This window comes from Anomaloglossus baeobatrachus, chromosome 4 (genome assembly GCF_048569485.1).
Source record: "Anomaloglossus baeobatrachus isolate aAnoBae1 chromosome 4, aAnoBae1.hap1, whole genome shotgun sequence".
NCBI classification, from domain to species: Eukaryota; Metazoa; Chordata; class Amphibia; order Anura; family Aromobatidae; genus Anomaloglossus; species Anomaloglossus baeobatrachus.
Genome location: NC_134356.1, coordinates 3,312,207 through 3,333,657, shown reverse-complemented (window position 1 = coordinate 3,333,657; position 21,451 = coordinate 3,312,207). Strand labels below are relative to the sequence as shown.

The following is a 21,451-nucleotide window of genomic DNA, read 5'->3' as shown; positions in this document are numbered from 1 at the left end:
AGGAGGAGATATCCCTGTGTGTGCCAGGAGGAGATATCCCTGTGTGTGCCAGGAGGGGATATCCCTGTGTGTGCCAGGAGGAGATATCCCTGTGTGTGCCAGGAAGAGATATCCCTGTGTGTGCCAGGAGGAGATATCCCTGTGTGTGCCAGGAGGGGATATCCCTGTGTGTGCCAGGAGGGGATATCCCTGTGTGTGCCAGGAGGAGATAACCCTGTGTGTGCCAGGAGGAGATATCCCTGTGTGTGCCAGGAGGAGATAACCCTGTGTGTGCCAGGAGGAGATAACCCTGTGTGTGCCAGGAGGGGATATCCCTGTGTGTGCCAGGAGGAGATAACCCTGTGTGTGCCAGGAGGGGATATCCCTGTGTGTGCCAGGAGGAGGTAACCCTGTGTGTGCCAGGAGGAGCTAACCCTGTGTGTGCCAGGAGGAGATATCCCTGTGTGTGCCAGGAGGAGGTAAACCTGTGTGTGCCAGGAGGAGCTAACCCTGTGTGTGCCAGGAGGAGATATCCCTGTGTGTGCCAGGAGGAGATAACCCTGTGTGTGCCAGGAGGAGATATCCCTGTGTGTGCCAGGAGGAGATAACCCTGTGTGTGCCAGGAGGAGATAACCCTGTGTGTGCCAGGAGGGGATATCCCTGTGTGTGCCAGGAGGAGATAACCCTGTGTGTGCCAGGAGGGGATATCCCTGTGTGTGCCAGGAGGAGATAACCCTGTGTGTGCCAGGAGGAGATAACCCTGTGTGTGCCAGGAGGAGATATCCCTGTGTGTGCCAGGAGGAGGTAACCCAGTGTGTGCCAGGAGGAGATAACCCTGTGTGTGCCAGGAGGAGATAACCCTGTGTGTGCCAGGAGGAGATAACGCTGTGTGTGCCAGGAGGAGATAACCCTGTGTGTGCCAGGAGGAGATAACCCTGTGTGTGCCAGGAGGAGATAACCCTGTGTGTGCCAGGAGGAGATATCCCTGTGTGTACCAGGAGGAGATAACCCTGTGTGTGCCAGGAGGAGATATCCCTGTGTGTGCCAGGAGGAGATAACCCTGTGTGTGCCAGGAGGAGATAACCCTGTGTGTACCAGGAGGAGATAACTCTGTGTGTGCCAGGAGGAGCTAACCCTGTGTGTGCCAGGAGGAGATATCCCTGTGTGTGCCAGGAGGAGATAACCCTGTGTGTGCCAGGAGGAGATAACCCTGTGTGTACCAGGAGGAGATAACTCTGTGTGTGCCAGGAGGAGCTAACCCTGTGTGTACCAGGAGGAGATATCCCTGTGTGTGCCAGGAGGAGATAACCCTGTGTGTGCCAGGAGGAGATATCCCTGTGTGTGCCAGGAGGAGGTAACCCAGTGTGTGCCAGGAGGAGATATCCCTGTGTGTGCCAGGAGGAGATATCCCTGTGTGTGCCAGGAGGAGATAACCCCGTGTGTGCCAGGAGGAGATATCCCTGTGTGTGCCAGGAGGAGATATCCCTGTGTGTGCCAGGAGGAGATATCCCTGTGTGTGCCAGGAGGAGATAACCCTGTGTGTGCCAGGAGGAGATAACCCTGTGTGTGCCAGGAGGAGATATCCCTGTGTGTGCCAGGAGGAGATATCCCTGTGTGTGCCAGGAGGAGATAACCCTGTGTGTGCCAGGAGGAGATAACCCTGTGTGTGCCAGGAGGAGATAACCCTGTGTGTGCCAGGAGGAGATATGCCTGTGTGTGCCAGGAGGGGATATCCCTGTGTGTGCCAGGAGGAGATATCCCTGTGTGTGACAGGAGGAGATAACCCTGTGTGTGCCTGGAGGAGATATCCCTGTGTGTGCCAGGAGGAGATAACCCTGTGTGTGCCAGGAGGAGATAACCCTGTGTGTGCCAGGAGGAGATAACCCTGTGTGTGCCAGGAGGAGATATCCCAGTGTGTGCCAGGAGGAGATATCCCTGTGTGTGCCAGGAGGAGATATCCCTGTGTGTGCCAGGAGGTGATATCCCTGTGTGTGCCAGGAGGAGATAACCCTGTGTGTGCCAGGAAGAGATAACCCTGTGTGTGCCAGGAGGAGATATCCCTGTGTGTGCCAGGAGGAGATAACCCTGTGTGTGCCAGGAAGAGATAACCCTGTGTGTGCCAGGAGGAGATAACCCTGTGTGTGCCAGGAGGAGATATCCCTGTGTGTGCCAGGAGGAGATAACCCTGTGTGTGCCAGGAGGAGATATCCCTGTGTGTGCCAGGAGGAGATATCCCTGTGTGTGCCAGGAGGAGATATCCCTGTGTGTGCCAGGAGGAGATATCCCTGTGTGTGCCAGGAGGAGATAACCCTGTGTGTGCCAGGAGGAGATAACCCCGTGTGTGCCAGGAGGAGATATTCCTGTGTGTGCCAGGAGGAGATATCCCTGTGTGTGCCAGGAGGAGATATCCCTGTGTGTGCCAGGAGGAGATATCCCTGTGTGTGCCAGGAGGAGATATCCCTGTGTGTGCCAGGAGGAGATATCCCTGTGTGTGCCAGGAGGAGATATCCCTGTGTGTACCAGGAGGAGATATCCCTGTGTGTACCAGGAGGAGATATCCCTGTGTGTGCCAGGAGGAGATATCCCTGTGTGTGCCAGGAGGAGCTAACCATGTGTGTACCAGGAGGAGATAACCCTGTGTGTACCAGAAGGAGATATCCCTGTGTGTGCCAGGAGGAGATAACCCTGTGTGTGCCAGGAGGAGATATCCCTGTGTGTGCCAGGAGGAGATATCCCTGTGTGTACCAGGAGGAGATATCCCTGTGTGTGCCAGGAGGAGATATCCCTGTGTGTGCCAGGAGGGGATATCCCTGTGTGTGCCAGGAGGAGATATCCCTTTGTGTGCCAGGAGGAGATATCCCTGTGTGTGCCAGGAGGAGATAACCCTGTGTGTGCCAGGAGGAGATAACCCTGTGTGTGCCAGGAGGAGATATCCCTGTGTGTGCCAGGAGGAGATATCCCTGTGTGTGCCAGGAGGAGATATCCCTGTGTGTGCCAGGAGGAGATATCCCTGTGTGTGCCAGGAGGAGATATCCCTGTGTGTGCCAGGAGGAGATATCCCTGTGTGTGCCAGGAGGAGATATCCCTGTGTGTGCCAGGAGGAGATATCCCTGTGTGTACCAGGAGGAGATATCCCTGTGTGTACCAGGAGGAGATATCCCTGTGTGTGCCAGGAGGAGATATCCCTGTGTGTGCCAGGAGGAGCTAACCATGTGTGTACCAGGAGGAGATAACCCTGTGTGTACCAGAAGGAGATATCCCTGTGTGTGCCAGGAGGAGATATCCCTGTGTGTACCAGGAGGAGATATCCCTGTGTGTGCCAGGAGGAGATATCCCTGTGTGTGCCAGGAGGAGATAACCCTGTGTGTGCCAGGAGGAGATATCCCTGTGTGTGCCAGGAGGGGATATCCCTGTGTGTGCCAGGAGGAGATATCCCTTTGTGTGCCAGGAGGAGATATCCCTGTGTGTGCCAGGAGGGGATATCCCTGTGTGTGCCAGGAGGAGATATCCCTGTGTGTGCCAGGAGGAGATATCCCTGTGTGTGCCAGGAGGAGATATCCCTGTGTGTGCCAGGAGGAGATAACCCTGTGTGTGCCAGGAGGAGATAACCCTGTGTGTGCCAGGAGGAGATAACCCTGTGTGTGCCAGGAGGAGATAACCCTGTGTGTACCAGGAGGAGATATCCCTGTGTGTACCAGGAGGAGATATCCCTGTGTGTGACAGGAGGAGATATCCCTGTGTGTGACAGGAGGAGATATCCCTGTGTGTACCAGGAGGGGATATCCCTGTGTGTGCCAGGAGGAGATAACCCTGTGTGTACCAGGAGGAGATATCCCTGTGTGTGCCAGGAGGAGATAACCCTGTGTGTACCAGGAGGAGATATCCCTGTGTGTACCAGGAGGAGATAACCCTGTGTGTGCCAGGAGGAGATAACCCTGTGTGTGCCAGGAGGAGATAACCCTGTGTGTGCCAGGAGGAGATAACCCTGTGTGTACTAGGAGGAGATAACCCTGTGTGTACCAGGAGGAGATAACCCTGTGTGTGCCAGGAGGAGATAACCCTGTGTGTGCCAGGAGGAGATATCCCTGTGTGTGCCAGGAGGAGATAACCCTGTGTGTGCCAGGAGGAGATATCCCTGTGTGTGCCAGGAGGAGATATCCCTGTGTGTGCCAGGAGGAGATAACCCTGTGTGTGCCAGGAGGAGATAACCCTGTGTGTGCCAGGAGGAGATATCCCTGTGTGTGCCAGGAGGAGATATCCCTGTGTGTGCCAGGAGGAGATAACCCTGTGTGTGCCAGGAGGGGATATCCCTGTGTGTGCCAGGAGGAGATAACCCTGTGTGTGCCAGGAGGAGATATCCCTGTGTGTGCCAGGAGGAGATAACCCTGTGTGTGCCAGGAGGAGATAACCCTGTGTGTGCCAGGAGGAGATAACCCTGTGTGTGCCAGGAGGAGATATCCCTGTGTGTGCCAGGAGGAGATATCCCTGTGTGTGCCAGGAGGAGATAACCCTGTGTGTGCCAGGAGGAGATATCCCTGTGTGTGCCAGGAGGAGCTAACCCTGTGTGTGCCAGGAGGAGATAACCCTGTGTGTGCCAGGAGGAGATATCCCTGTGTGTGCCAGGAGGAGATATCCCTGTGTGTGCCAGGAGGGGATATCCCTGTGTGTGCCAGGAGGGGATATCCCTGTGTGTGCCAGGAGGAGATAACCCTGTGTGTGCCAGGAGGGGATATCCCTGTGTGTGCCAGGAGGAGATATCCCTGTGTGTGCCAGGAGGGGATATCCCTGTGTGTGCCAGGAGGAGATAACCCTGTGTGTGCCTGGAGGAGATAACCCTGTGTGTGCCTGGAGGAGATATCCCTGTGTGTGCCAGGAGGAGCTAACCCAGTGTGTGCCAGGAGGAGATATCCCTGTGTGTGCCAGGAGGAGATATCCCTGTGTGTGCCAGGAGGAGATAACCCTGTGTGTGCCAGGAGGAGATAACCCTGTGTGTGCCAGGAAGAGATATCCCTGTGTGTGCCAGGAGGAGATATCCCTGTGTGTGCCAGGAGGAGATATCCCTGTGTGTGCCAGGAGGAGCTAACCCTGTGTGTGCCAGGAGGAGGTAACCCAGTGTGTGCCAGGAGGAGGTAACCCAGTGTGTGCCAGGAGGAGAAAACCCTGTGTGTGCCAGGAGGAGCTAACCCAGTGTGTGCCAGGAGGAGGTAACCCAGTGTGTGCCAGGAGGAGAAAACCCTGTGTGTGCCAGGAGGAGCTAACCCAGTGTGTGCCAGGAGGAGATAACCCTGTGTGTGCCAGGAGGAGATATCCCTGTGTGTGCCAGGAGGGGATATCCCTGTGTGTGCCAGGAGGAGATATCCCTGTGTGTGCCAGGAGGAGATAACCCTGTGTGTGGCAGGAGGAGATAACCCTGTGTGTGCCAGGAGGAGATAACCCTGTGTGTGCCAGGAGGAGATATCCCTGTGTGTGCCAGGAGGAGATATCCCTGTGTCTGCCAGGAGGGGATATCCCTGGGGGTGCCAGGAGGAGATATCCCTGTGTGTGCCAGGAAGAGATATCCCTGTGTGTGCCAGGAGGAGATATCCCTGTGTGTGCCAGGAGGAGATATCCCTGTGTGTGCCAGGAGGAGCTAACCCTGTGTGTGCCAGGAGGAGATAACCCTGTGTGTGCCAGGAGGAGGTAACCCAGTGTGTGCCAGGAGGAGGTAACCCAGTGTGTGCCAGGAGGAGAAAACCCTGTGTGTGCCAGGAGGAGCTAACCCAGTGTGTGCCAGGAGGAGGTAACCCAGTGTGTGCCAGGAGGAGATAACCCTGTGTGTGCCAGGAGGAGATAACCTTGTGTGTGCCAGGAGGAGCTAACCCAGTGTGTGCCAGGAGGAGATAACCCTGTGTGTGCCAGGAGGAGATATCCCTGTGTGTGCCAGGAGGGGATATCCCTGTGTGTGCCAGGAGGAGCTAACCCTGTTTGTGCCAGGAGGAGATAACCCTGTGTGTGCCAGGAGGGGATATCCCTGTGTGTGCCAGGAGGAGATATCCCTATGTGTGCCAGGAGGAGATATCCCTGTGTGTGCCAGGAGGAGATATCCCTGTGTGTGCCAGGAGGAGATAACCCTGTGTGTGCCAGGAGGAGATATCCCTGTGTGTGCCAGGAGGAGATATCCCTGTGTGTGCCAGGAGGAGATAACCCTGTGTGTGCCAGGGGGGGATATCCCTGTGTGTGCCAGGAGGAGATATCCCTGTGTGTGCCAGGAGGAGATATCCCTGTGTGTGCCAGGAGGAGCTAACCCTGTGTGTGCCAGGAGGAGAAAACCCTGTGTGTGCCAGGAGGTGATAACCCTGTGTGTGCCAGGAGGAGATATCCCTGTGTGTGCCAGGAGGAGATATCCCTGTGTGTGCCAGGAGGAGATAACCCTGTGTGTGCCAGGAGGGGATATCCCTGTGTGTGCCAGGAGGAGATAACCCTGTGTGTGCCAGGAGGAGCTAACCCAGTGTGTGCCAGGAGGAGATAACCCTGTGTGTGCCAGGAGGAGATATCCCTGTGTGTGCCAGGAGGGGATATCCCTGTGTGTGCCAGGAGGAGATATCCCTGTGTGTGCCAGGAGGAGATATCCCTGTGTGTGGCAGGAGGAGATAACCCTGTGTGTGCCAGGAGGAGATAACCCTGTGTGTGCCAGGAGGAGATAACCTTGTGTGTGCCAGGAGGAGCTAACCCAGTGTGTGCCAGGAGGAGATAACCCTGTGTGTGCCAGGAGGAGATATCCCTGTGTGTGCCAGGAGGGGATATCCCTGTGTGTGCCAGGAGGAGCTAACCCTGTTTGTGCCAGGAGGAGATAACCCTGTGTGTGCCAGGAGGGGATATCCCTGTGTGTACCAGGAGGAGATATCCCTGTGTGTGCCAGGAGGAGATATCCCTGTGTGTGCCAGGAGGAGCTAACCATGTGTGTACCAGGAGGAGATAACCCTGTGTGTACCAGAAGGAGATATCCCTGTGTGTGCCAGGAGGAGATATCCCTGTGTGTACCAGGAGGAGATATCCCTGTGTGTGCCAGGAGGAGATATCCCTGTGTGTGCCAGGAGGAGATAACCCTGTGTGTGCCAGGAGGAGATATCCCTGTGTGTGCCAGGAGGGGATATCCCTGTGTGTGCCAGGAGGAGATATCCCTTTGTGTGCCAGGAGGAGATATCCCTGTGTGTGCCAGGAGGGGATATCCCTGTGTGTGCCAGGAGGAGATATCCCTGTGTGTGCCAGGAGGAGATATCCCTGTGTGTGCCAGGAGGAGATATCCCTGTGTGTGCCAGGAGGAGATAACCCTGTGTGTGCCAGGAGGAGATAACCCTGTGTGTGCCAGGAGGAGATAACCCTGTGTGTGCCAGGAGGAGATAACCCTGTGTGTACCAGGAGGAGATATCCCTGTGTGTACCAGGAGGAGATATCCCTGTGTGTGACAGGAGGAGATATCCCTGTGTGTGACAGGAGGAGATATCCCTGTGTGTACCAGGAGGGGATATCCCTGTGTGTGCCAGGAGGAGATAACCCTGTGTGTACCAGGAGGAGATATCCCTGTGTGTGCCAGGAGGAGATAACCCTGTGTGTACCAGGAGGAGATATCCCTGTGTGTACCAGGAGGAGATAACCCTGTGTGTGCCAGGAGGAGATAACCCTGTGTGTGCCAGGAGGAGATAACCCTGTGTGTGCCAGGAGGAGATAACCCTGTGTGTACTAGGAGGAGATAACCCTGTGTGTGCCAGGAGGAGATAACCCTGTGTGTGCCAGGAGGAGATAACCCTGTGTGTGCCAGGAGGAGATATCCCTGTGTGTGCCAGGAGGAGATATCCCTGTGTGTGCCAGGAGGGGATATCCCTGTGTGTGCCAGGAGGAGATATCCCTGTGTGTACCAGGAGGAGATAACCCTGTGTGTGCCAGGAGGAGATAACCCTGTGTGTGCCAGGAGGAGATATCCCTGTGTGTGCCAGGAGGAGATAACCCTGTGTGTGCCAGGAGGAGATATCCCTGTGTGTGCCAGGAGGAGATATCCCTGTGTGTGCCAGGAGGAGATAACCCTGTGTGTGCCAGGAGGAGATAACCCTGTGTGTGCCAGGAGGAGATATCCCTGTGTGTGCCAGGAGGAGATATCCCTGTGTGTGCCAGGAGGAGATAACCCTGTGTGTGCCAGGAGGGGATATCCCTGTGTGTGCCAGGAGGAGATAACCCTGTGTGTGCCAGGAGGAGATATCCCTGTGTGTGCCAGGAGGAGATAACCCTGTGTGTGCCAGGAGGAGATAACCCTGTGTGTGCCAGGAGGAGATAACCCTGTGTGTGCCAGGAGGAGATATCCCTGTGTGTGCCAGGAGGAGATATCCCTGTGTGTGCCAGGAGGAGATAACCCTGTGTGTGCCAGGAGGAGATATCCCTGTGTGTGCCAGGAGGAGCTAACCCTGTGTGTGCCAGGAGGAGATAACCCTGTGTGTGCCAGGAGGAGATATCCCTGTGTGTGCCAGGAGGAGATATCCCTGTGTGTGCCAGGAGGGGATATCCCTGTGTGTGCCAGGAGGGGATATCCCTGTGTGTGCCAGGAGGAGATAACCCTGTGTGTGCCAGGAGGGGATATCCCTGTGTGTGCCAGGAGGAGATATCCCTGTGTGTGCCAGGAGGGGATATCCCTGTGTGTGCCAGGAGGAGATAACCCTGTGTGTGCCTGGAGGAGATAACCCTGTGTGTGCCTGGAGGAGATATCCCTGTGTGTGCCAGGAGGAGCTAACCCAGTGTGTGCCAGGAGGAGATATCCCTGTGTGTGCCAGGAGGAGATATCCCTGTGTGTGCCAGGAGGAGATAACCCTGTGTGTGCCAGGAGGAGATAACCCTGTGTGTGCCAGGAAGAGATATCCCTGTGTGTGCCAGGAGGAGATATCCCTGTGTGTGCCAGGAGGAGATAACCCTGTGTGTGCCAGGAGGAGGTAACCCAGTGTGTGCCAGGAGGAGGTAACCCAGTGTGTGCCAGGAGGAGAAAACCCTGTGTGTGCCAGGAGGAGCTAACCCAGTGTGTGCCAGGAGGAGGTAACCCAGTGTGTGCCAGGAGGAGAAAACCCTGTGTGTGCCAGGAGGAGCTAACCCAGTGTGTGCCAGGAGGAGATAACCCTGTGTGTGCCAGGAGGAGATATCCCTGTGTGTGCCAGGAGGGGATATCCCTGTGTGTGCCAGGAGGAGATATCCCTGTGTGTGCCAGGAGGAGATAACCCTGTGTGTGGCAGGAGGAGATAACCCTGTGTGTGCCAGGAGGAGATAACCCTGTGTGTGCCAGGAGGAGATATCCCTGTGTGTGCCAGGAGGAGATATCCCTGTGTCTGCCAGGAGGGGATATCCCTGGGGGTGCCAGGAGGAGATATCCCTGTGTGTGCCAGGAAGAGATATCCCTGTGTGTGCCAGGAGGAGATATCCCTGTGTGTGCCAGGAGGAGATATCCCTGTGTGTGCCAGGAGGAGCTAACCCTGTGTGTGCCAGGAGGAGATAACCCTGTGTGTGCCAGGAGGAGGTAACCCAGTGTGTGCCAGGAGGAGGTAACCCAGTGTGTGCCAGGAGGAGAAAACCCTGTGTGTGCCAGGAGGAGCTAACCCAGTGTGTGCCAGGAGGAGGTAACCCAGTGTGTGCCAGGAGGAGATAACCCTGTGTGTGCCAGGAGGAGATAACCTTGTGTGTGCCAGGAGGAGCTAACCCAGTGTGTGCCAGGAGGAGATAACCCTGTGTGTGCCAGGAGGAGATATCCCTGTGTGTGCCAGGAGGGGATATCCCTGTGTGTGCCAGGAGGAGCTAACCCTGTTTGTGCCAGGAGGAGATAACCCTGTGTGTGCCAGGAGGGGATATCCCTGTGTGTGCCAGGAGGAGATATCCCTATGTGTGCCAGGAGGAGATATCCCTGTGTGTGCCAGGAGGAGATATCCCTGTGTGTGCCAGGAGGAGATAACCCTGTGTGTGCCAGGAGGAGATATCCCTGTGTGTGCCAGGAGGAGATATCCCTGTGTGTGCCAGGAGGAGATAACCCTGTGTGTGCCAGGGGGGGATATCCCTGTGTGTGCCAGGAGGAGATATCCCTGTGTGTGCCAGGAGGAGATATCCCTGTGTGTGCCAGGAGGAGCTAACCCTGTGTGTGCCAGGAGGAGAAAACCCTGTGTGTGCCAGGAGGTGATAACCCTGTGTGTGCCAGGAGGAGATATCCCTGTGTGTGCCAGGAGGAGATATCCCTGTGTGTGCCAGGAGGAGATAACCCTGTGTGTGCCAGGAGGGGATATCCCTGTGTGTGCCAGGAGGAGATAACCCTGTGTGTGCCAGGAGGAGCTAACCCAGTGTGTGCCAGGAGGAGATAACCCTGTGTGTGCCAGGAGGAGATATCCCTGTGTGTGCCAGGAGGGGATATCCCTGTGTGTGCCAGGAGGAGATATCCCTGTGTGTGCCAGGAGGAGATATCCCTGTGTGTGGCAGGAGGAGATAACCCTGTGTGTGCCAGGAGGAGATAACCCTGTGTGTGCCAGGAGGAGATAACCTTGTGTGTGCCAGGAGGAGCTAACCCAGTGTGTGCCAGGAGGAGATAACCCTGTGTGTGCCAGGAGGAGATATCCCTGTGTGTGCCAGGAGGGGATATCCCTGTGTGTGCCAGGAGGAGCTAACCCTGTTTGTGCCAGGAGGAGATAACCCTGTGTGTGCCAGGAGGGGATATCCCTGTGTGTGCCAGGAGGAGATATCCCTGTGTGTGCCAGGAGGAGATATCCCTGTGTGTGCCAGGAGGAGATATCCCTGTGTGTGCCAGGAGGAGATAACCCTGTGTGTGCCAGGAGGAGATATCCCTGTGTGTGCCAGGAGGAGATATCCCTGTGTGTGCCAGGAGGAGATAACCCTGTGTGTGCCAGGGGGGGATATCCCTGTGTGTGCCAGGAGGAGATATCCCTGTGTGTGCCAGGAGGAGATATCCCTGTGTGTGCCAGGAGGAGCTAACCCTGTGTGTGCCAGGAGGAGAAAACCCTGTGTGTGCCAGGAGGTGATAACCCTGTGTGTGCCAGGAGGAGATATCCCTGTGTGTGCCAGGAGGAGATATCCCTGTGTGTGCCAGGAGGAGATAACCCTGTGTGTGCCAGGAGGGGATATCCCTGTGTGTGCCAGGAGGAGATAACCCTGTGTGTGCCAGGAGGAGATATCCCTGTGTGTGCCAGGAGGAGATATCCCTGTGTGTGCCAGGAGGAGATATCCCTGTGTGTGCCAGGAGGAGATATCCATGTGTGTGCCAGGAGGAGATATCCCTGTGTGTGCCAGGAGGAGATATCCCTGTGTGTGCCAGGAGGAGATATCCCTGTGTGTGCCAGGAGGAGATATCCCTGTGTGTGCCAGGAGGAGATATCCCTGTGTGTGCCAGGAGGAGCTAACCCTGTGTGTGCCAGGAGGAGATATCCCTGTGTGTGCCAGGAGGGGATATCCCTGTGTGTGCCAGGAGGAGATAACCCTGTGTGTGCCAGGAGGAGCTATCCCTGTGTGTGCCAGGAGGAGATATCCCTGTGTGTGCCAGGAGGAGATAACCCTGTGTGTGCCAGGAGGAGATATCCCTGTGTGTGCCAGGAGGAGATATCCCTGTGTGTGCCAGGAGGAGATATCCCTGTGTGTGCCAGGAGGAGATATCCCTGTGTGTGCCAGGAGGAGATATCCCTGTGTGTGCCAGGAGGGGATATCCCTGTGTGTGCCAGGAGGAGATAACCCTGTGTGTGCCAGGAGGAGATATCCCTGTGTGTGCCAGGAGGAGATATCCCTGTGTGTGCCAGGAGGAGATATCCCTGTGTGTGCCAGGAGGAGATATCCCTGTGTGTGCCAGGAGGAGAAAACCCTGTGTGTGCCAGGAGGAGATATCCCTGTGTGTGCCAGGAGGATATAACCCTGTGTGTACCAGGAGGAGATATCCCTGTGTGTGCCAGGAGGAGATAACCCTGTGTGTGCCAGGAGGAGATAACCCTGTGTGTACCAGGAGGAGATAACCCTGTGTGTGCCAGGAGGGGATATCCCTGTGTGTACCAGGAGGAGATATCCCTGTGTGTGCCAGGAGGAGATATCCCTGTGTGTGCCAGGAGGAGATAACCCTGTGTGTGCCAGGAGGAGATAACCCTGTGTGTACCAGGAGGAGATAACCCTGTTTGTGCCAGGAGGAGATATCCCTGTGTGTGCCAGGAGGAGATATCTCTGTGTGTGCCAGGAGGAGATATCCCTGTGTGTTCCTGGAGGAGATATCCCTGTGTGTTCCAGGAGGAGATATCCCTGTGTGTGCCAGGAGGAGATATCCCTGTGTGTGCCAGGAGGAGATATCCCTGTGTGTTCCTGGAGGAGATATCCCTGTGTGTTCCAGGAGGAGATATCCCTGTGTGTACCAGGAGGAGATATCCCTGTGTGTACCAGGAGGAGATAACCCTGTGTGTGCCAGGAGGAGATATCCCTGTGTGTGCCAGGAGGAGATATCCCTGTGTGTGCCAGGAGGAGATAACCCTGTGTGTTCCAGGAGGAGATATCCCTGTGTGTACCAGGAGGAGATGACCCTGTGTGTGCCAGGAGGAGATAACCCTGTGTGTGCCAGGAGGAGATAACCCTGTGTGTGCCAGGAGGAGATATCCCTGTGTGTGCCAGGAGGAGATATCCCTGTGTGTGCCAGGAGGAGATAACCCTGTGTGTACCAGGAGGAGATAACCCTGTGTGTGCCAGGAGGAGATAACCCTGTGTGTACCAGGAGGAGATATCCCTGTGTGTGCCAGGAGGAGATAACCCTGTGTGTGCCAGGAGGAGATAACCCTGTGTGTACCAGGAGGAGATATCCCTGTGTGTGCCAGGAGGAGATAACCCTGTGTGTGCCAGGAGGAGATAACCCTGTGTGTGCCAGGAGGGGATATCCCTGTGTGTGCCAGGAGGAGATATCCCTGTGTGTGCCAGGAGGAGATATCCCTGTGTGTGCCAGGAGGAGATAACCCTGTGTGTGCCAGGAGGAGATAACCCTGTGTGTGCCAGGAGGGGATATCCCTGTGTGTGACAGGAGGAGATATCCCTGTGTGTGCCAGGAGGAGATATCCCTGTGTGTGCCAGGAGGAGATATCCCTGTGTGTGCCAGGAGGAGATAACCCTGTGTGTGCCAGGAGGAGATAACCCTGTGTGTGCCAGGAGGAGATAACCCTGTGTGTGCCAGGAGGGGATATCCCTGTGTGTGCCAGGAGGAGATATCCCTGTGTGTGCCAGGAGGAGATATCCCTGTGTGTGCCAGGAGGAGATAACCCTGTGTGTGCCAGGAGGAGATAACCCTGTGTGTGCCAGGAGGGGATATCCCTGTGTGTGCCAGGAGGAGATAACCCTGTGTGTGCCAGGAGGAGATATCACTGTGTGTGCCAGGAGGAGATAACCCTGTGTGTGCCAGGAGGAGATATCCCTGTATGTTCCAGGAGGAGATAACCCTGTGTGTTCCAGGAGGGGATATCCCTGTGTGTGCCAGGAGGAGATATCCCTGTGTGTTCCAGGAGGAGATATCCCTGTGTGTGCCAGGAGGAGATATCCCTGTGTGTGCCAGGAGGAGATAACCCTGTGTGTGCCAGGAGGAGATAACCCTGTGTGTGCCAGGAGGGGATATCCCTGTGTGTGCCAGGAGGAGATATCCCTGTGTGTGCCAGGAGGAGATAACCCTGTGTGTGCCAGGAGGAGATAACCCTGTGTGTGCCAGGAGGAGATAACCCTGTGTGTGCCAGGAGGAGATATCCCTGTGTGTGCCAGGAGGAGATATCCCTGTGTGTGCCAGGAGGAGATATCCCTGTGTGTGCCAGGAGGGGATATCCCTGTGTGTGCCAGGAGGGGATATCCCTGTGTGTGCCAGGAGGAGATAACCCTGTGTGTGCCAGGAGGGGATATCCCTGTGTGTGCCAGGAGGGGATATCCCTGTGTGTGCCAGGAGGAGATATCCCTGTGTGTGCCAGGAGGGGATATCCCTGTGTGTGCCAGGAGGAGATATCCCTGTGTGTTCCAGGAGGAGATAACCCTGTGTGTTCCAGGAGGAGATATCCCTGTGTGTGCCAGGAGGAGATAACCCTGTGTGTGCCAGGAGGAGCTAACCCTGTGTGTGCCAGGAGGAGATAACCCTGTGTGTGCCAGGAGGAGATATCCCTGTGTGTGCCAGGAGGATATAACCCTGTGTGTACCAGGAGGAGATATCCCTGTGTGTGCCAGGAGGAGATAACCCTGTGTGTGCCAGGAGGAGATAACCCTGTGTGTACCAGGAGGAGATAACCCTGTGTGTACCAGGAGGAGATATCCCTGTGTGTGCCAGGAGGAGATAACCCTGTGTGTACCAGGAGGAGATATCCCTGTGTGTGCCAGGAGGAGATAACCCTGTGTGTGCCAGGAGGAGATAACCCTGTGTGTGCCAGGAGGGGATATCCCTGTGTGTGCCAGGAGGAGATATCCCTGTGTGTGCCAGGAGGAGATAACCCTGTGTGTGCCAGGAGGAGATAACCCTGTGTGTGCCAGGAGGAGATATCCCTGTGTGTGCCAGGAGGAGATATCCCTGTGTGTGCCAGGAGGAGATATCCCTGTGTGTGCCAGGAGGGGATATCCCTGTGTGTGCCAGGAGGGGATATCCCTGTGTGTGCCAGGAGGAGATAACCCTGTGTGTGCCAGGAGGGGATATCCCTGTGTGTGCCAGGAGGAGATATCCCTGTGTGTGCCAGGAGGGGATATCCCTGTGTGTGCCAGGAGGAGATATCCCTGTGTGTGCCAGGAGGAGATATCCCTGTGTGTACCAGGAGGAGATATCCCTGTGTGTGCCAGGAGGAGATATCCCTGTGTGTGCCAGGAAGAGATATCCCTGTGTGTGCCAGGAGGGGATATCCCTGTGTGTGCCAGGAGGAGATAACCCTGTGTGTGCCAGGAGGAGATAACCCTGTGTGTGCCAGGAGGAGATATCCCTGTGTGTGCCAGGAGGATATAACCCTGTGTGTACCAGGAGGAGATATCCCTGTGTGTGCCAGGAGGAGATAACCCTGTGTGTGCCAGGAGGAGATAACCCTGTGTGTACCAGGAGGAGATAACCCTGTGTGTACCAGGAGGAGATATCCCTGTGTGTGCCAGGAGGAGATATCCCTGTGTGTGCCAGGAGGAGATAACCCTGTGTGTGCCAGGAGGAGATAACCCTGTGTGTACCAGGAGGAGATATCCCTGTGTGTGCCAGGAGGAGATATCCCTGTGTGTGCCAGGAGGAGATAACCCTGTGTGTGCCAGGAGGAGATATCCCTGTGTGTGCCAGGAGGAGATATCCCTGTGTGTGCCAGGAGGAGATAACCCTGTGTGTGCCAGGAGGAGATAACCCTGTGTGTACCAGGAGGAGATAACCCTGTTTGTGCCAGGAGGAGATATCCCTGTGTGTGCCAGGAGGAGATATCCCTGTGTGTGCCAGGAGGAGATATCCCTGTGTGTTCCTGGAGGAGATATCCCTGTGTGTTCCAGGAGGAGATATCCCTGTGTGTGCCAGGAGGAGATATCCCTGTGTGTACCAGGAGGAGATATCCCTGTGTGTGCCAGGAGGAGATATCCCTGTGTGTGCCAGGAGGAGATATCCCTGTGTGTGCCAGGAGGAGATATCCCTGTGTGTGCCAGGAGGAGATAACCCTGTGTGTTCCAGGAGGAGATATCCCTGTGTGTACCAGGAGGAGATAACCCTGTGTGTGCCAGGAGGAGATATCCCTGTGTGTGCCAGGAGGAGATATCCCTGTGTGTGCCAGGAGGAGATAACCCTGTGTGTTCCAGGAGGAGATATCCCTGTGTGTACCAGGAGGAGATGACCCTGTGTGTGCCAGGAGGAGATAACCCTGTGTGTGCCAGGAGGAGATATCCCTGTGTGTGCCAGGAGGAGATATCCCTGTGTGTGCCAGGAGGAGATAACCCTGTGTGTACCAGGAGGAGATAACCCTGTGTGTGCCAGGAGGAGATAACCCTGTGTGTACCAGGAGGAGATATCCCTGTGTGTGCCAGGAGGAGATAACCCTGTGTGTGCCAGGAGGAGATAACCCTGTGTGTACCAGGAGGAGATATCCCTGTGTGTGCCAGGAGGAGATAACCCTGTGTGTGCCAGGAGGAGATAACCCTGTGTGTGCCAGGAGGGGATATCCCTGTGTGTGCCAGGAGGAGATATCCCTGTGTGTGCCAGGAGGAGATATCCCTGTGTGTGCCAGGAGGAGATAACCCTGTGTGTGCCAGGAGGAGATAACCCTGTGTGTGCCAGGAGGGGATATCCCTGTGTGTGCCAGGAGGAGATATCCCTGTGTGTGCCAGGAGGAGATATCCCTGTGTGTGCCAGGAGGAGATAACCCTGTGTGTGCCAGGAGGAGATAACCCTGTGTGTGCCAGGAGGAGATAACCCTGTGTGTGCCAGGAGGGGATATCCCTGTGTGTGCCAGGAGGAGATATCCCTGTGTGTGCCAGGAGGAGATATCCCTGTGTGTGCCAGGAGGAGATAACCCTGTGTGTGCCAGGAGGAGATAACCCTGTGTGTGCCAGGAGGGGATATCCCTGTGTGTGCCAGGAGGAGATAACCCTGTGTGTGCCAGGAGGAGATATCACTGTGTGTGCCAGGAGGAGATAACCCTGTGTGTGCCAGGAGGAGATATCCCTGTATGTTCCAGGAGGAGATAACCCTGTGTGTTCCAGGAGGGGATATCCCTGTGTGTGCCAGGAGGAGATATCCCTGTGTGTTCCAGGAGGAGATATCCCTGTGTGTGCCAGGAGGAGATATCCCTGTGTGTGCCAGGAGGAGATATCCCTGTGTGTTCCAGGAGGAGATAACCCTGTGTGTGCCAGGAGGAGATAACCCTGTGTGTGCCAGGAGGAGATAACCCTGTGTGTGCCAGGAGGGGATATCCCTGTGTGTGCCAGGAGGAGATATCCCTGTGTGTGCCAGGAGGAGATAACCCTGTGTGTGCCAGGAGGAGATAACCCTGTGTGTGCCAGGAGGAGATATCCCTGTGTGTGCCAGGAGGAGATATCCCTGTGTGTGCCAGGAGGAGATATCCCTGTGTGTGCCAGGAGGAGATATCCCTGTGTGTGCCAGGAGGAGATATCCCTGTGTGTGCCAGGAGGAGATATCACTGTGTGTGCCAGGAGGGGATATCCCTGTGTGTGCCAGGAGGGGATATCCCTGTGTGTGCCAGGAGGAGATATCCCTGTGTGTGCCAGGAGGAGATAACCCTGTGTGTGCCAGGAGGAGATAACCCTGTGTGTGCCAGGAGGAGATATCCCTGTGTGTGCCAGGAGGAGATAACCCTGTGTGTGCCAGGAGGGGATATCCCTGTGTGTGCCAGGAGGGGATATCCCTGTGTGTGCCAGGAGGAGATATCCCTGTGTGTGCCAGGAGGGGATATCCCTGTGTGTGCCAGGAGGAGATAACCCTGTGTGTTCCAGGAGGAGATATCCCTGTGTGTGCCAGGAGGAGATAACCCTGTGTGTGCCAGGAGGGGATATCCCTGTGTGTGCCAGGAGGAGATAACCCTGTGTGTGCCAGGAGGAGATAACCCTGTGTGTGCCAGGAGGAGATATCCCTGTGTGTGCCAGGAGGAGATATCCCTGTGTGTGACAGGAGGAGATAACCCTGTGTGTGCCAGGAGGAGATAACCCTGTGTGTGCCAGGAGGAGATATCCCTGTGTGTGCCAGGAGGAGATATCCCTGTGTGTGACAGGAGGAGATATCCCTGTGTGTGCCAGGAGGAGATAACCCTGTGTGTGCCAGGAGGAGATAACCCTGTGTGTGCCAGGAGGAGATAACCCTGTGTGTGCCAGGAGGAGATAACCCTGTGTGTGCCAGGAGGAGATATCCCTGTGCGTGCCAGGAGGAGATATCCCTGTGTGTGCCAGGAGGAGATAACCCTGTGTGTACCAGGAGGAGATATCCCTGTGTGTGCCAGGAGGAGATAACCCTGTGTGTGCCAGGAGGAGATAACCCTGTGTGTGCCAGGAGGGGATATCCCTGTGTGTGCCAGGAGGAGATATCCCTGTGTGTGCCAGGAGGAGATAACCCTGTGTGTGCCAGGAGGAGATAACCCTGTGTGTGCCAGGAGGAGATATCCCTGTGTGTGCCAGGAGGAGATATCCCTGTGTGTGCCAGGAGGAGATATGCCTGTGTGTGCCAGGAGGGGATATCCCTGTGTGTGCCAGGAGGAGATATCCCTGTGTGTGCCAGGAGGAGATAACCCTGTGTGTGCCAGGAGGAGATATCCCTGTGTGTACCAGGAGGAGATATCCCTGTGTGTGCCAGGAGGGGATATCCCTGTGTGTGCCAGGAGGAGATATCCCTGTGTGTGCCAGGAGGAGATATCCCTGTGTGTGCCAGGAGGAGCTAACCCTGTGTGTGCCAGGAGGAGAAAACCCTGTGTGTGCCAGGAGGTGATAACCCTGTGTGTGCCAGGAGGAGATATCCCTGTGTGTGCCAGGAGGAGATATCCCTGTGTGTGCCAGGAGGAGATATCCCTGTGTGTGCCAGGAGGAGATATCCCTGTGTGTGCCAGGAAGAGATAACCCTGTGTGTGCCAGGAGGAGATAACCCTGTGTGTGCCAGGAGGAGATAACCCTGTGTGTGCCAGGAGGAGATAATCCTGTGTGTGCCAGGAGGAGATATCCCTGTGTGTGCCAGGAGGAGATATCCCTGTGTGTGCCAGGAGGAGATATCCCTGTGTGTGCCAGGAGGAGATAACCCTGTGTGTGCCAGGAGGAGATAACCCTGTGTGTGCCAGGAGGAGATAACCCTGTGTGTGCCAGGAGGAGATATCCCTGTGTGTGGCAGGAGGAGCTAACCCTGTGTGTGCCAGGAGGGGATATCCCTGTGTGTGCCAGGAGGAGCTAAACCTGTGTGTGCCAGGAGGAGATATCCCTGTGTGTGCCAGGAGGAGATATCCCTGTGTGTGCCAGGAGGAGATATCCCTGTGTGTGCCAGGAGGAGCTAACCCAGTGTGTGCCAGGAGGAGATAACTCTGGCATATACAGACAGTGATAAAACTTTTACTCCTTGTGTGAAAATCCCTTCTCCCTGTGAGTGCCAGGAGGAGATATCCCTGTGTGTGCCAGGAGGAGTTCACCCTGACTGTGCGGCTGCAGGAGGGAAGGTGTCTGTGCGGGACTCACCTGTGTGCAGGATCTGGGGGCTGTCAGCGGCAGCAGCAGGCGGCACAGAGCCTGTCATCCAGGAGACTGCGGCTCCTCACTGCTTGTCAGCTCTTATATAGGCTCACACCTGGGTGACAGCTGATGTCACAGCACAAGCTGCCAGTGACAGGGACGAGAGCAGACCCCCAGCAACCAAAAGAGGAGAGGAGACCCCCAGCAACCAGAAGAGGAGAGGAGACCCCCAGCAACCAAAAGAGGAGAGGAGACCCCCAGCAACCAAAAGAGGAGAGGAGACCCCCAGCAACCAGAAGAGGAGAGGAGACCCCCAGCAACCAAAAGAGGAGAGGAGACCCCCAGCAACCAAAAGAGGAGAGGAGATCCCCAGCAACCAGAAGAGGAGAGGAGACCCCCAGCAACCAAAAGAGGAGAGGAGATCCCCAGCAACCAGAAGAGGAGAGGAGACCCCCAGCAACCAAAAGAGGAGAGGAGACCCCCAGCAACCAGAAGAGGAGAGGAGACCCCCAGCAACCAAAAGAGGAGAGGAGACCCCCAGCAACCAAAAGAGGAGAGGAGACCCCCAGCAACCAGAAGAGGAGAGGAGACCCCCAGCAACCAAAAGAGGAGAGGAGACCCCCAGCAACCAAAAGAGGAGAGGAGATCCCCAGCAACCAGAAGAGGAGAGGAGACCCCCAGCAACCAAAAGAGGAGAGGAGATCCCCAGCAACCAGAAGAGGAGAGGAGACCCCCAGCAACCAGAAGAGGAGAGGAGACCCCCAGCAACCAAAAGAGGAGAGGAGACCCCCAGCAACCAGAAGAGGAGAGGAGACCCCCAGCAACCAAAAGAGGAGAGGAGACCCCCAGCAACCAGAAGAGGAGACCCCCAGCAACCAAAAGAGGAGAGGAGACCCCCAGCAACTAGAAGAGGAGAGGAGACCCCCAACAACCAAAAGAGGAGAGGAGACCCCCAGCAACTAGAAGAGGAGAGGAGACCCCCAGCAACCAAAAGAGGAGAGGAGACCCCCATCACCTAGTATAGGAGGAGACCCCCAGCAACCAGAAGAGGAGAGGAGACCCCCAGCAACCAGAAGAGGAGAGGAGACCCCCAGCAACCAAAAGAGGAGAGGAGACCCCTAGCAACTAGAAGAGGAGAGGAGACCCCCAGCAACTAGAAGAGGAGAGGAGACCCACAGCAACCAAAAGAGGAGAGGAGACCCCCAGCAACTAGAAGAGGAAACCCCCCAGCAATCAGAAGAGGAGAGGAGACCCCCAGCAACCATAAGAGGAGACCCCCAGCAACCAAAAGAGGAGAGGAGACCCCCAGCAACCAGAAGAGGAGAGGAGACCCCCAGCAACCAGAAGAGGAGAGGAGACCCCCAGCAACCAAAAGAGGAGAGGAGACCCCCAGCAACCAAAAGAGGAGAGGAGATCCCCAGCAACCAGAAGAGGAGAGGAGACCCCCAGCAACCAAAAGAGGAGAGGAGATCCCCAGCAACCAGAAGAGGAGAGGAGACCCCCAGCAACCAGAAGAGGAGAGGAGACCCCCAGCAACCAAAAGAGGAGAGGAGACCCCCAGCAACCAGAAGAGGAGAGGAGACCCCCAGCAACCAAAAGAGGAGAGGAGACCCCCAGCAACCAGAAGAGGAGACCCCCAGCAACCAAAAGAGGAGAGGAGACCCCCAGCAACTAGAAGAGGAGAGGAGACCCCCAACAACCAAAAGAGGAGAGGAGACCCCCAGCAACTAGAAGAGGAGAGGAGACCCCCAGCAACCAAAAGAGGAGAGGAGACCCCCATCACCTAGTATAGGAGGAGACCCCCAGCAACCAGAAGAGGAGAGGAGACCCCCAGCAACCAGAAGAGGAGAGGAGACCCCCAGCAACCAAAAGAGGAGAGGAGACCCCTAGCAACTAGAAGAGGAGAGGAGACCCCCAGCAACTAGAAGAGGAGAGGAGACCCACAGCAACCAAAAGAGGAGAGGAGACCCCCAGCAACTAGAAGAGGAAACCCCCCAGCAATCAGAAGAGGAGAGGAGACCCCCAGCAACCATAAGAGGAGACCCCCAGCAACCAAAAGAGGAGAGGAGACCCCCAGCAACCAGAAGAGGAGAGGAGACCCCCAGCAACCAGAAGAGGAGAGGAGACCCCCAGCAACCAAAAGAGGAGAGGAGACCCCTAGCAACTAGAAGAGGAGAGGAGACCCCCAGCAACTAGAAGAGGAGAGGAGACCCACAGCAACCAAAAGAGGAGAGGAGACCCCCAGCAACTAGAAGAGGAGACCCCCACAAATCAGAAGAGGAGAGGAGACCCCCAGCAACCAGAAGAGGAGACCCCC

General features: G+C 56.2%; 1 protein-coding gene across 1 annotated transcript in view; it reads right to left on the bottom strand.

The window, feature by feature from the left end:
- IAPP (islet amyloid polypeptide) overlaps window positions 1-19,194 on the bottom strand; it is a 40,509-nt gene extending 21,315 nt beyond the window's left edge. The window contains exon 1 of the mRNA XM_075341929.1: window positions 19,141-19,194. The gene's annotated coding sequence lies outside the window, so the exon portion shown is untranslated. The remainder of the gene's footprint in view (window positions 1-19,140) is intronic.
- Window positions 19,195-21,451: the final 2,257 nt, after the last annotated feature.